Genomic DNA, 14974 nt, shown 5'->3' with positions numbered 1-14974 from the left:
CAGGAAACAACAGGTGCTGGAGAGGATGTGGAGAAATAGGAACACTTTTACACTGTTGGTGGGACTGTAAACTAGTTCAACCATTGTGGAAGACAATGGTTTTCATTTCATTCATTTTGACTTGCGGGTTATCCAAACATACTCCCCACATTGAAAAGCAATCACACTGCAGAAGGTGGTGGGGTTTTTTTGTTGTTGTTTTTTGTTTGCCTTAGGAAAACTGAAATAAAAACATTTTTAAATTTAAGGTAATTTAAGGTTTTGGGGGGATTGAGACAGAGTCTTGCTATGTTGCCCAGGCTAGAATGCAGTGGCACAATCTTGGCTCACTTCAACCTCTGCCTCCCAGGATCAAGCAATTCTCCTGCCTCAGCCTCCTGATAGCTGGGACTACAGGTGCGCACCACCATGCCTGGCTAATTTTTGTATTTTTAGTAGAGATGGTGTTTCGCCATGTTGGCCAGACTGCTCTCGAACTCCTGACCTCAGGTGATCCACCTGCGTCAGCCTCCCAAAGTGCTGGGATTACAGGCATGAGCCACCATGCCCAGCCTAGCTTGCAAGTTATCTAAATGTATTCCCCATATTGAAAAGCAATCACACAGCAGAAGGTGGTGGATTTTTTGTTAGTTCTGTATGGGGGGAGGGGAGAGTTTGTCTCAGGAAAACTGAGATTAAAACATTTTTAAATTTAAGGTGATTTAAGGTTTTAAATTAAGGTTATTACATCATGAACTGCATTCATGAGGCACAGGGCCAGAAATTAAAACTATTCAACCACTCTAGGCCCAGGGACTATCATGAAAGAGGTGGGTGCATAAGACTGTAAGGGCTGATTTTGAGAGAGAAAATTAGTTCAAAGTTTCTCTATAAACATTAATACCAAAGGTGCACTGATGCAGGACCAGCATCTGGGCCCCCGTGTCAGATTAACAAGCTTTTCTTGGAGCATTCACCCACTTTAAAAAAAAAAAAAAAATTATAAAAGACTATAAAAAGGTTTATGGAAATTCCATCTTTATGGTCAAGATGATTAAAATTTAATAGGTTTGAGAGACAGACTTAATTGGCCTTATGCTGTCTTTATTTTAGCTTATTGTTTGAGGAATTAAGTCTCCCCTCTCAAAGAATAAAGATTTTTGCCTTTTTAACAAAATCTTTATCACTTTGGCTAAATGAATGACTTATTTTACAATGATCTGTGATCCTATTTTGTGATATCAAGTATTTGAAACTCTTTATATTTGACAAACTTTCCAAAATCAAATTCTAAATTCAGTCTTCATTAATTTTTTGATATTAAGTACCCTTAAGTCCAAGAGACACATTTGGCTTATTTGGTATAATAAATTCACACAGGAGGTATTCTCAAATATGAAATTGTGTTTAGCCTTCTTTGGATTATTTTTAATAAATGTGTTATTAGTACGTGTGCCAAAATTATGAGAGATTCCTGCGGTTCTGATGTTTTAGTATATGTTGTCAGTAGTAATTATGATTATTATGTAAAATTATTGTATGCCAGAGAAGTAAATAAATTTCCTTGTCAATTGTGTCTTTAAACATGGCTGTTCTAAGACTTTTGTCATTCACAATTGTTGTTTTACTTTGATCCTTTTATAAGGCAGTTTCTAATCAGCTATAGAACTCCAAGGAGTACTCTTAAATATAGATTTATGGATAAATTTAGAGATGGTGTCATTGGAATAAAGAGGAAAACTTCCAGGATTCTCATGGAAGAGCTGATGTATTCATGAGGTTTGCTGATCCAATATTGAGCAGAGCAGGAGTTAATTGCATGGGCTGAACTAGTAGCAGACCGGAAATAATCTTTTATGACTTTTTGTTTAAAACATTTGCTGATTCTTTTTGTTTTGTTTTTCAGAGTCAAGAAAACTTTTTTTCTTTTAGGCTACTTGCAGCTTTTAACAATTCAGTAATGTATACTCTTACGATAAAAATTTAAAATATAATTCCTTTCACTCAACCTAATTTCTCCAAAATTTGGTAACTTATTTGTGAGAATTCTTGTGCCAAGATTGAAGACACACCCAGGAGAATATGAAAATATAGTTATTTGCATAACTTCAATAAGAAGCTATTTTCTTTTATACAAGTGTATAATTGGAGCCCCTTGGAAAAACTGGCCTCATACCTTGTTCTTTACAGGGTCCTGATCTGTGGTAAGTGAAGAATGTCACTTTCTGACAGGCCCAGGAACCCCAAGTTTTCTTGGAACCTCAAAAAGAGAAAAAAACCACCTAATTCACACAGGTATTTGAAGGCACAGATATAAATCCTTGGCTGGGCTCAAGGCTTTTAAGAAAGTCAAATCTTAGATTCCTTATAAAAAAAAGTTTCCAGCAAAGCCAATTAAAAAGAAAAAAAGGGAGAGAGCCTGTATAACAAATGATTATTCTTGCTGTACTTTATGCAAATAATCAAGCCAAGTGTAATAGGTCTAAAATGTATTTTACAAATAAGTTGGTCCTACTATGATTTTAAATAAAATTGGGTTATTGGAGAGAGAAAAATCTTGTTCAAATTAAATTACAGTATACCTGTTATTAGACTCCAGCCTTGCCTAAATGCTTTCATTTTTATTATTTTCTACAATGTGGACTGAATTCTAAAAAATTTTGCTGGCTATGACTCTCCAAAATAATGTTTTCAATTTCTTTTCCTTATTTCTTTTCCTTCTTTTTTTCTATTTTTTCCCGATTTGAAATCACTGAAAATTAAGCTCTGCTTTTCTTAAAGCCCTGTGAACTGAAGCTAGACAACTTAAACTTCAGAAGAAAACAACAGCAACCTACTTACATACATAAACCACTTTCATACCTGCCTACTGATGAATGGACTTCAGAGTAATATAATATGGCCTTTGTCATTTTTCCAGGATTGTTCTCCATCTTTTTTTGTTTTTCTTCCTCCCTCTAGGTTCTCTTTGTAGGACATGAGACTTCACAACCTGCCAAAAAATTAGCTTACTAACAACATAGAGACCTATTCGTCTAGGAATAAACTGTCCTAGCCACAAAAAATCAGACAAAACCCAAGATCAGAGAATCGTTTTCTTCTAAAATGCTTTCTCTGAAAGATTTTAAAAAGAAAAGTGGTGAGAAATGTGAAAGGAAAATAAAAACTCAGGACTCCAATTCACTAGGCCAAAAGGAAAAATTTAAGCTAAAAACTGAGTCATGCAAGCAAACTGCCTTTCCTTTAGTTCCTAAGCAGAGAGCTACAGATAAAGGTCAAATATCTCCACTCTATCACCGTATCTTGTGTACAGCACAGATTTACTGAGCATAAGACAAATACATAATTGACTATTCCCTTATGTGGTTTTATTTTGCAACCTGTGGATTCAGTAATGTGACCCTGCACTCCCTATTTCCCCTCCAGCCTGCTTTGTCCCTTTAAATACTGAAGCCCTCAAAATCATCTTTGGAGAAAGGCACAGATCTGTCTCCTGGGTGTGTCTTCAATCGTGGCACAATAAACTTCTAAACTGATTTGAGATTTGTCTCACATACTTTTTGTTTTACATGAGATTGAAAAAACAAACTCTCTTCCTAAATACTTAGTTCACCTTTAGCTTGAAATAGTACATTCTCTTATGTTTCAGTTAATAAAGATTTCAAATTGGCCATGTTTTCTGTTTTCATAAATTTATTATATTAAACCTATGATATTAAACATAATTTTAAATGCTAGAGCTAATTTTCTTTAAAAATGTTTATATATTAAAATGTTTCAAATGTTTAACTTTTAAAAACACTAAATCAACCCACAGCATAAAATGACACAATAATTTATCATGTTAAACTCATGTAATTATAATATTGAAAAATCATTTAGAAATCAACTTGTCTAATTCCTTCACTTTATAGATAAAGAAATGTAAAACCACTTGGCTGGGCATAGTGGCTCCCACCTGTAATCCCAGTACTTTGGGAGGCCAAGCCTGGCAGATCACTTGAGGCCAGGAGTTTCAGACCAGCCTGGCCGACATGGCAAAACCCCATCTCTACTAAAAATACAAAAAGCTGGGTGTGGCGGTATGCACCTGTAATCCCAGCTACTCAGGAGGCTGAGGCAGGAGAATCACTTGAGCCCAGGAGGTAGAGGTTGCAGTGAGCTGAGATTGTGCCACTGCACTCCAGCCTGGGCAACAGAGCCAGGCTCTGTCTCAAAAAAAAAAAAAAAAAAAATCAATTTTTCACTTTTTGCTTTAGGTTACAAAAAAAGCTATATAACTAAAATAACAATATCCTACTTTAAAAAGCTCATGAGACTATAGATTTTTTTTCTCTAAACAAGATTCATAATTTCAAGAGCTTATGAAAGATGAACTTCAGTTACATGATTTTGTACAGTGAAGCAGTAACAAAATATTAATTTTCAGGTTGTTTCCTTGAACTTCTCATCTCTCAAGTGGATCCACAATTTTTTTTTGTTTTGTTTTTAAAGACAGACTCTTGCTCTGTCACACAGGTTGGAGTGTAGTGGCCTGATCTCCACTCACTGCAACCTCCGTCTCCAGGGTTCAAGCAATTCTCTTGCCTTGGCCTCCCAAGTAGCTGGGATTACAGATGTGCGCCACCATGTCTCACTAATTTTTGTATTTTTAGTAGAGCAGGGTTTCGCCATGTTAGCCAGGCTGGTCTCAAACTTCTGAGCTCAATCTGTCTGCCTCATCCTCCCAAAGTGCTGGGATTACAGGTGTAAGCCACCATGCCTGGCCTGGATCCACAACTTTAATAATGCTCTCATTTTACACAGTTTCTAAAAGCTTTACCATTTCAGGCTGAACTTAACATGGCAAAAACTCTATCCAAGGTAAATACTGAATAAAGTATGAACTAATGATAACATTTTCAGTAACACCAGTAAAAATACTAGAAGTGCAACTTTAATCAACAGAGCCAATTATTCATCTGCCTAGTCACTTCCTTAGAATTGAAGGAATAGCTTTCTCCATAAATGAAAAACAATTTAGAAAGCAGAAGCCTCTTAAGTTTTAATTGGGAGCACATGCTTCTCCCCTTACTAACAAGCAGCAGGAAGAATACTTATTTCCTGATTACACATTTCCTTTACCTCATACCAATCCAAGTCTAATCCCTGGTTTTCTTTGCCACGTCCAAACCTTCATAACTCAGAAGTGAAAAATGAAGCACACTGTGTAAGTTTTAAAGCACCTCATCATGAGTCAGTTTTAGTTATAAAACCCAATCTGAAAGAGCTGCTTCCTAAGGTTATGTCTAAAATGAGAATTCAAATACCTGCTTTAACTGCTTCACGGGATTGTTTTGAAAAATATGAAGTATTACATGCAAAAATGAGTTTCTCATATTACTAACATTCAGAGAATAGGAGTTTGGAAGTAATCCCAGAGGCTACTGGGTCAGTCTCAATACAGAAACATCCTTCAGACCCGTTAAATAGCTGCCCAATTTCCATGTGAACACACACCTTGATAGGAAGAGGACAGCCTCCTCTAACTGCCTGTTTGAATATTAGACAAGATCTCTTGGGATGAACACACACTGGCCCTGGTTAAGCAAAATATCTATTCCATATCTATAGAAATGAACTGAGTCATTTTTCAGTTTTCTCCAACCCCAAGACTCTCTGATGTTCTGCCTTTTGAAAGATCACATTTCCTTTTTTCAAAAAAAGATAGCCATAATCATACCTGCTCTCAAAGTTAATATTTTATCACTCATTGAGCATTTACCATGTGTTAGCATCTGTATATACATAATTTTGGACCTGTATCATTACTGCTGAGAAGACTATTAGTTTGCTGTTTATAGGTAATTTGTCCTGCTGGTTGCTTTCAAATTTCCTTCGTATTCTGTAGATTTCCAATGGCATGACCTTAGGTGTAGATATACTTTTATTTATCTGTTTTGGACTCAAAGTGCTTCTGCAATCTGAAGAATTACATTTTTCATCAACTCTGAGAAATTCTCAGGTACCATTTCTTTGAATGTTGCTGCTCTTCCAGTCTTCCCTCTGGAATTCCTACAAGGCTCATATTGGACTTTTCATTCTGTCTTCTGTCCCGTAACCGCCCCCATTTATTTATCTGTTAATATACTCTGGTAATTTCACATATTCTCTTTTTAGCTGGGTCCAATCTCACACCTTGAGTTTGCTTATTTAGTCTTGCTATGTTGCCAAGCTGGGAGAGACTTCTGGGCTCAGGTGATTCTCCCATCTTGAACTCCCAAAGTGCTGTGATTACAAGCATGAACCACTGCACCTGGCAAGAGTTCGTTTTTTTAATGACTGTTTTCTCATTTTTTATTTATTTATTTATTTATTTTTAGACAAACTCTTGCTCTGTCATGCAGGCTGGAGTGCAATGGAGTGATCTCAGCTCACTGCAACCTCTGCCTCCTAGGTTCAAGTGACTCTCATGCCTCAGCCTCCCAAGTAGCTGGGATTACAGGTGCACACCACCATGCCCAGCTAATTTTTTGTGTTTTTAGTAGAGACAAGGTTTCACCATGTTGAGCAGGCTGGTCTCGAACTCCTGACCTCAGGTGATCCGCCACCTTGGCCTCCCAAAGTGCTAGGATTACAGGTGTGAGCCACCGTGCCTGGCCCTATTTTCTCATTTCTATACATTCTAATTGATTCTTATCAACGATGCCTCAGCCTTTTTCATAATGCTCTGCTCTTTGTGGCTTTTATTCTTTTATCTTTCAAATTATTTTAAAAATATACTTTAAAATCTCATTCAAGTTGTTCTTTTAATTCAGTTACATAGGTTGCTAATTTTCCAGTCTATTATGTCTTCTAGTTTTCCCTCAGTGGCACGCTTACTTTTTTTTTTGGGGGGGGGGAGGGCGCTAAGAATTTTTTGCTTTTTAACATAGAAAGCCAGTATGTATTTACACTAATAAAGCAATTACAGATACATACACTTAAAAAGACATAACATACTGGAATATTTTCTTAGTGATATCCTCAAACCATAATTAAATCCTTTTTCACTTCTCCACTGAAACACAATAAATGTACATATTTTTAGGGTACATGTGCTAATTTAATATGTTCATGTAGTTCAAGATCAAATCCGTGTAATTGGGACATCCATCACCTTAAATATTTGTTTTTCTTTGTGCTAAGGATGGCTGTAACTCTTCTGTCTTGGGGTAAATTTCCATCTCTAAACCAATCCCCTTGAACATTTGAATTACTCTCTTCTATTTATTTTGAAACATACAATACACACACTTTTTATTGGGTCCTCAATTTCAGTAGGAATTGCTTGTCTATGGACAAGCTGTTAGTCACAACTAGTGTTAAGTATTACTACAGTACAGTTTCTGCCAAGTATTCCAGATATGTTACATTCAGTTTTTAGTACTCCTTTAAGAGTCCTAGCTTTGTACAGGAATCTCTATATCAATTTATACATTAAAACATTAGTCCTTACAACTTATATCTGGTTTTAATATCCTTTTATCACTTTTCATTAAAAAGGTTTTAATATCCTTTTTTTAATTCTGGCACCAAGGATATTTTCCTTTCCTATACTCTTAGATCCCTCTTCTCAACTAAACATACCCACAAGTTATGTAAAATTTACGAAGTTCATGCAATCTGCAGGCGCATTTAACATATGGCACCCAGAATGAACAAAGTTTTCCAAAAACTGCTGCCTGGTCCAGTTTGGAAACTGAACTTCTATTATATACATCCTTAATTGCTTTAGCTCCCACATTATACTGTTTACTCACCTTATGCTCTCTTCACTTATAACTCATAGATCTTTGACGTAAGAACAACTTCTAAAATAATTTAAATGGAAAAATGAGACTTCATATTTATCCTGCATCAACTTTTTTTTTTTTTTACGTTTTCACACAAAAATGAGTCAATACTACTCAGCAAGTGGGAACCTTTAAAACACACACCTGGCTTTCTAGGAAAAGAGGAATAAGCTTATTCCTATGTGAAATGGACCCTGCTGTTTCTGCCTACACGGTACTCCATTCTTATAACAGAATCCCTCTACTTACAAGAAATGTATCCCACATAATTCAGATGAGGATTACCCTGCCCAGCCACAGGGGGAAGCTCCCGATCCCAAGGCCCAGCCAAGGGGATTGGTTCAGAGATGGAAATTTACCTCGAGACAGAAAAGTTAGAGCCATCTTTAAGACTTTTGCTGAAATTTTCCAATTTAAAAAAGAAAAAGAAAAAAGGACTCTCTCCACCTTCTGAAGTAGTAGTAAATACTAAATACCACGTTAAGCTTAGAGATGCTGCCCCTACACAGGAAGATAATGTGCATGAGAATGAAATTAACAGAGAAAAAGCAGGGCCCAAGAGACTAGGACAGAAAGACTATGTTTTCATAATATAAGTCATTAGATGTAACTGTGAAACCTTGAAACACTTAGTCACAAAAAACCAACTTCAGTTGTTTTTCTCAAAGCAGTTTGAGTCGCATTTCCATCTTGCGAGCAAGGGACCTAACACAATGTATAATTCGCTTAACTGCTCTTTATAGAAAACTATCAAAGCATTCTCCTATTACACAAAAAAACCATCATCTTTTGTAGCACTCACATCAAATTCTGTAAAAGTAGCTGCTATTTTGAAAAACCAGAAGGTTTAGTTTGTCATGATTATAACACTGGATGCTTGTCTACACAGACACACGATGAACCCTGAACCACATCTGCAAAAACAGACTAAAAATCACTCAGTGTGTTAACAAAGTAATTCTACTGCATCTAACCAAGCTTCAGATTGGCCCTAAAAAGTCTTTTTTTGCAACTAACCTGGTTACAAAGAATATGATCTTCTCCTTTTTTCTTAAGTACCCTCTCTCCCTTTCCCCAAATTCTGGCACCAATTCTGGGAATACATTCCTAAACTTATCCTAAATCCAGAAAACAAAAGTGGATATATAAAGATATTTAATATTACATCATTATATGTAATTATTTTAAAAACCTTTTAAAAAATGAAAACAGCTTAAGTGCTCACCAAGAAAAGAATAGTCAAGTAAACTATATTCACAAAATGGACCACTTACAAACACTAAAAGTGAAGTTTACAAAAGAGTATGTAACATAAAAATGATTTATGTTAGAGGAGTAAGTTTCAGGAAAAAATATAAAATTACAGACACATATAATTACAACAATTCAAAAGATACTTGAATAAAAGCTTGAAGGAAATATGTAAATGCAAAATGCAACTCTGCTTTGGTGATGGCCTTGGAGTGATTTTTCTTCTATCTTTGACCATTTTCCAACTTTTCTTCAAGGACCATGTATTCGTTTTCCATTTAAAAGGTTATAAGATCAAAGCAAAGGGAAAAGTTATCCAAATAGAACCCAGAAGTAGTCTTTCTTGAAATTTTCAAGACTACTGTCATCAGTTCAAAATAATACTCGAGGGCCTGGGCCATTGTGGGCTCCAGCAAATGTGTGGGGATGAGCGGCGAAAAGTGGTGGCTCTACCGTGCTGAGGATGCAGCACCGGCGACAGACTCGGGCAATGGAGGCTTGGCGGAGAGGCGCTGGTGAAGGACAAGGTGCTGGACTTCCTCAAGAGGACGCCAGAGCAGCCCCAGTGAGGCTTCAGCAACGTGGTGGTGCATATCCTGCCAACTGCACAGCCTCCGTGACTACCTGGCCTACAAAGTGCTGGATGACCTTGAGCTCCGACAAGGCATTAAAGCCTTTTCCAACTGGCCCACCATCGCACAAGCATATCTCAATGGAGAGTTTGTGAGGGGCTGTAACATTCTTCTGCAGATGTGCCAGAATGAGGACCTGGTGGCAGAACTGAGAAAGCTGGGGACCCACTCCACCCTTTTAGATAAAAAGAAACACCAAGATTCAAAGTGTGGCTGCCCGGGTCCTCACTGAGCAGAGATGGAGTGCTCACGTCAGAGACTGCCAGAAAAGCTTTACCGATTTTGGTTTTCGCTACTGAGGCAACAACTGCTTGCACTGATCACCGGTTTGTAAGCAGTTGGGTGATTTTAGTTTGTCTAGTGTTTAGGCTAGTAATATTTTATTGTGAAAATTGCAACCACTTCACTGTAGTAATTCAATGTTGTATTACAATATTGCTGTAAAAAATTCATTCTTACATTGTCATTTATTCTTTGATTCAGGAACTAAACTAGGGGCTTTGGAATCATTATTCATGACTCCTCTGCAAATGACAGTCTACAAAGACAATATATCCCCCCAAATTTTGTGCAACTTCTGATAAGCAAAATGATGGACAAAGAAGAAACTGTAATAAACGGGGTGCTGTTTTTTAAAACAACTGCCAACACAGGGGGAGAAAAACAAAACAAAATAATGCTCAGTTGAGCTTTTACCTATTCATGTCACTATCACTTCAGAAGGTGGTAACCATTAATAGTAGAAAACTTAAGCTTCAAGATGGCAGACAAAGCACATGCATTTACCATCTGCCCCTCCTGAGACCCCACTGAAAAAAACACAGAGTCGACTGAAATCCCGTAACAGTACAAAGAATAAAGGAGGCCACCAACGAATAAGAGGTTTTCTATTTTTTTGGAGGAAAGGAGGAGCAGTGAGGATTAGGGTGGAAGATAAAATAACTAGAGAAAGCCACAGCCCAGAATCCGTTACCAGGGACTAGACGCCAGTCTACCTGCTGGTACCTGAAGATGTGTTCCCTATACTATACACAGAATTAAGGATGAGTGTGAAAAGAGGAAGATTAAAGATCTGTACATAGAATACCTAATTGCTGGCACCACCATTCTAGTCCTATAATCCCAGGCACCTGGCAGTGAGCTTGGATTTGCCTCTGGCTAAAACACTGGACAGATCTTGCCTAAAGAAATTCAACTGGAACAAGCAAAGGCTTCTAGTGCGACTAGATCTCTTTCTGGCATCTGAACAGCATTCACCCTGCCAGCCAGGTCCCTATCTGTTCACCCCAAGGCAAACCCTGTCAGTCACAGACTCCCCTCCCCAAGCCCTACCCACAAGAAAAAAGATCTCCCAGTCTGAATTCTCACCTGAGAAAGCCATCTAACAGGAAAAGTGCATCTTATATTTAAAAAAAATACGAGCCAGTACCAGTTAACTAGTTGGTCTTTCTGAAACATGGATAACTTAAGGCTTAGCAAGCATGGTGAGGACAGAAGACCCAAGAGGAGCAAACGGAATTTAATTATTAACTCCAAAGGAAACAGGTAATTTAGAAAACAACTTCCAGAAAGCTCTAATTTAATATAGAGAGATTCAAGAAGATAATAAATCTTTACAAAAAGGACAAGATATATGAAACAAAGTATGAAGTAAAGAAACAAGTATAATAAAAATATTCTTGAAGATTAAACACGTTTACTGAAAAAAATTTCAAGAGAAATACATAACTGAAAAAAAATTTCAGAACAAAAGATAAAAGATTAAATTATCTATAGGTAAAAAATTACCAAAAAAAAAAGGAAAGAAAAAGAAAAAAAGTAGAGATTAAAAATATAAGAAAAGCAGAAAAGGCCGGGCGTGGTGGCTCAAGCCTGTAATCCCAGCACTTTGGGAGGCCGAGACGGGTGGATCACGAGGTCAGGAGATCGAAACCATCCTGGCTAACACGGTGAAACCCCGTCTCTACTAAAAAATACAAAAAAAACTAGCCAGGCAAGGTGGCGGGCGCCTGTAGTCCCAGCTACTCGGGAGGCTGAGGCAGGAGAATGGCCTGAACCCGGGAGGCGGAGCCTGCAGTGAGCTGAGATCCGGCCACTGCACTCCAGCCTGGGCGACAAAGCAAGACTCCGTCTCAAAAAAAAAAAAAAAGTAAAAGTAGAAAAGGAATCTTCCAAAGATTAAAAAAAAAAAAAAAATCCTAGAATCCCAGAATTTCAGAACATAAGTCTTCAGGTATAAGTGCCTGAACAAAAGGTGGCAGCCATGGTACACCAATCATGTTTCTCCTCTGCAGAAAAGCCTGCTATGAGGTATAGTTCTTTAGCCTTCAGCACTCACACAAATACCAGGTTCCTCCCGGGAGATTCTCCAAGCCAAGGACAGAACACAGCAGGGGATCCAGAATACAGCCATTCCTACCTAATGAGGGACTATTCTAACAGGCAATTTTTACCCTGGGAATTGCCATTGCCCTGCTTGAGACTTTCTCAGAGCTGCACTAAGACTGTTTACACCCAATCTCTCTTCCTTCCCTCTCTCCACTCACTGATGACAGACCTGAATCATTATCCGAAAGTCCTCTTCAACCTAATTCTGCACTCTCGCACCTTAATCCTTCACAGGTGTTCTTCCTCAATAAATCTCTTCATTGTCTAATTCCATCTTGGAATCTGTTTCTCAGAGAACCTTAACTAACAAAACAATAATTTAAAAGCGTCTCACATGTAAATGCATTATATTGTGATTCTCAGACACCAAAGATAAAGGGGGGGAAAAAAAGTAAATTTCCATAAGAAAAAAATCAGGTTACCAACAAAGGGAACAAAATGAAATTTCCTTCAGACTTCTCACCAACAACATTAAAAGATGATATATTGAATATTAACTGACACTTAGAAAACAATATGCAGTAGTTCCTCTGTAACTGTGAGTTCTGCATCCACAGAATCAATCAACCACAGATCACAATATTTGCAGGAAAAAAAACAGACAACAACAAAAAATAACACAAATAGAGAAGAGAAGGGGCTTCAAGACAGCAGACTAGGAGGCATCTGACATTTGCCTCCTCCACAAAGAACCAACATAGCATGTAGATAATCACACTTTGAATAGACCACCTAAGAGAGAACACTGAAATTGAACAGAGGAGTGACAGGAAATACCTGAGGCATGGAAGGAGAAGGAAGCCGGGCAGCCAGCTCAGCTGGGTGCCCAAAGAGACTCTCCACTGTGGGAAAAGGGTGAGGGATCCCCAGGCATCCACATTCCCACTGCAAACTCCTGCAATGTTAGCCACAGGACAGAACCCTCAGACTAGCATAAGGAGCTGCCTAGACATAGCACGTTAGCATTGCTCTCGAGAGGGAGCTCATGCCGAGTACCACACAGCCCCTGAAATCCAAGCTGCTGCAGCCCAGTACCACTTCAAAATCCAGCCCCACCAGACTAAGCCTTCTGCTCTAGGGCTTAACAGCCCCTGCATCTTCACATCCCTGAAGCGGCACTGACTCCCCTGCATTCACCAGGATGACTGCAGTGGCATAGCATCAACTGGACTCAGTGGAATGACACGGTCGCCGACACTCTAGCACATACAGTATCCTGCACCCCAAGGACAGGGTACTGTAGCACACAAGGGAGGTGCCCCCAGAACAAAGGGAGCCAAAGCACTACAAGTTCCCCAGAGCCTGAAACCTGCCTGCCTAAAGCTACTGCCACTGATAAAAACCCTGCCTCCATCAGCAGCAGGGCCACAACACAATTGCATGGCTTTCCAGTGTGCCACCACTGCTGCTGCCACCAGGGACCCAAGTATGTGCCACTGGCAGCAACTCTCTGCCCCTCAGCAGCACAGTGGCCATGCACTTGCACACACTCTTCTGAGGACTATTTCTGCTGTTGCCACCAATGCTAGAGGTTGAAGTGTGTCCTCCCTAGAGCCTAAGAGTTGCCCATCTGCAGCTGTGGGCACTGACAGCAACCCCATCCCCACCAGCAAAAGGACAACAATGCACTAGTGTGTAACCTGAGGATGGGCTCTCTCCGCTCACCACAATGCAGCTGCCACCATCCAAGTGCTCTTCCAGGAAACATAAGGGTCTCCCCAATGTGTCCACCACAAACTGCACCACGCACACCACAGGACAGACTGAGGACAGGCTATTTCCAAACACACCATCCAGCGGTGTGTGGATCACCCCAACCCATCCACCACTGCTGGCATCTGTGCACTACTCCTAGGGGCCTGAAGATGGGCTCACTTAGCCTGCCACTAACATCACAGCTGGTACCCACTGGCACGTGCCCTGAGGGCCTGGGGACTGGCCCACCCAGCCCAACACAGCCATTTCCAAAACAAGTGTGTGCCATCTGGAAACTCAAAAGTTGTCTTACCACCACTACAGACATTGCCCATGATACACACGCTGCCCAGGGGCCCAACAACTCACCCCCCTGGCCCACCAATGCAACTACCAGCACCCAAGAAAGCTACCCGGAAGCCCAAGAATAGGCTACTTGGACCTGTTAATACCTGTATCTGTGTATGGCCACCCAGAGGCCCAAGGACAGGCACACTCAGCTCACTGTTCCCACTACTGGGCCCTGAAGACAGCCTGGCCCACCTGGCATCCCTATATTCAGCAAAACCTCACCACAGCCTCCACTAATAGCTACAGCCTAAGCAAATGATGAAATCACAAACATCACTGAAGCTGCTTAAAGTCTAAGAAACTGCATAGAGACTACACTACTGCATGCACCCAGAATCAAAGCTAAAACACCCTACCCAACCAACAACATAGGCACACTTTTAGGAAAAGGTCTGGCCCTACAAAAGCCAATACAAAACATGAAAAGAAGTGACTGTTACACCAGACATGCAAATATCAATATAAAGGAGACAAGAAACATAAAAAAGAAAGGAAATGTGACACAGCCAGAGAAACAAAATAATTCTCCAGCATTGTATTCCAATAAAAATAAAATTTATAAGATGCTGGAGAAATAATTCAAAATAATGTTATTAAAGCTTAGTGAGATGTAAGAGAACACAGATGAACAATACAAAGAAATCAGAAAAGCAATTCAGGATATAAATGAGAAATTACCAGATAGATAGATAGGTATTTTTAAAAACCCAGATATCCTAAAATAAAAGAATTCAATACATGAAATGACAAATACATTTGAAAGCTTCAACAATAGACTAGATCAACCAGAGGAAAGAATTTCAGAATCTAAACCCAGGCCTTTTGAAATAACTCAGTAACACACACACACACGCAAAAAAAAGA

This window comes from Colobus angolensis, unplaced genomic scaffold (genome assembly GCF_000951035.1).
Source record: "Colobus angolensis palliatus isolate OR3802 unplaced genomic scaffold, Cang.pa_1.0 Scaffold119, whole genome shotgun sequence".
In the NCBI taxonomy this organism is placed as follows: domain Eukaryota; kingdom Metazoa; phylum Chordata; class Mammalia; order Primates; family Cercopithecidae; genus Colobus; species Colobus angolensis.
Note: the sequence above shows the minus strand (reverse complement) of the source record.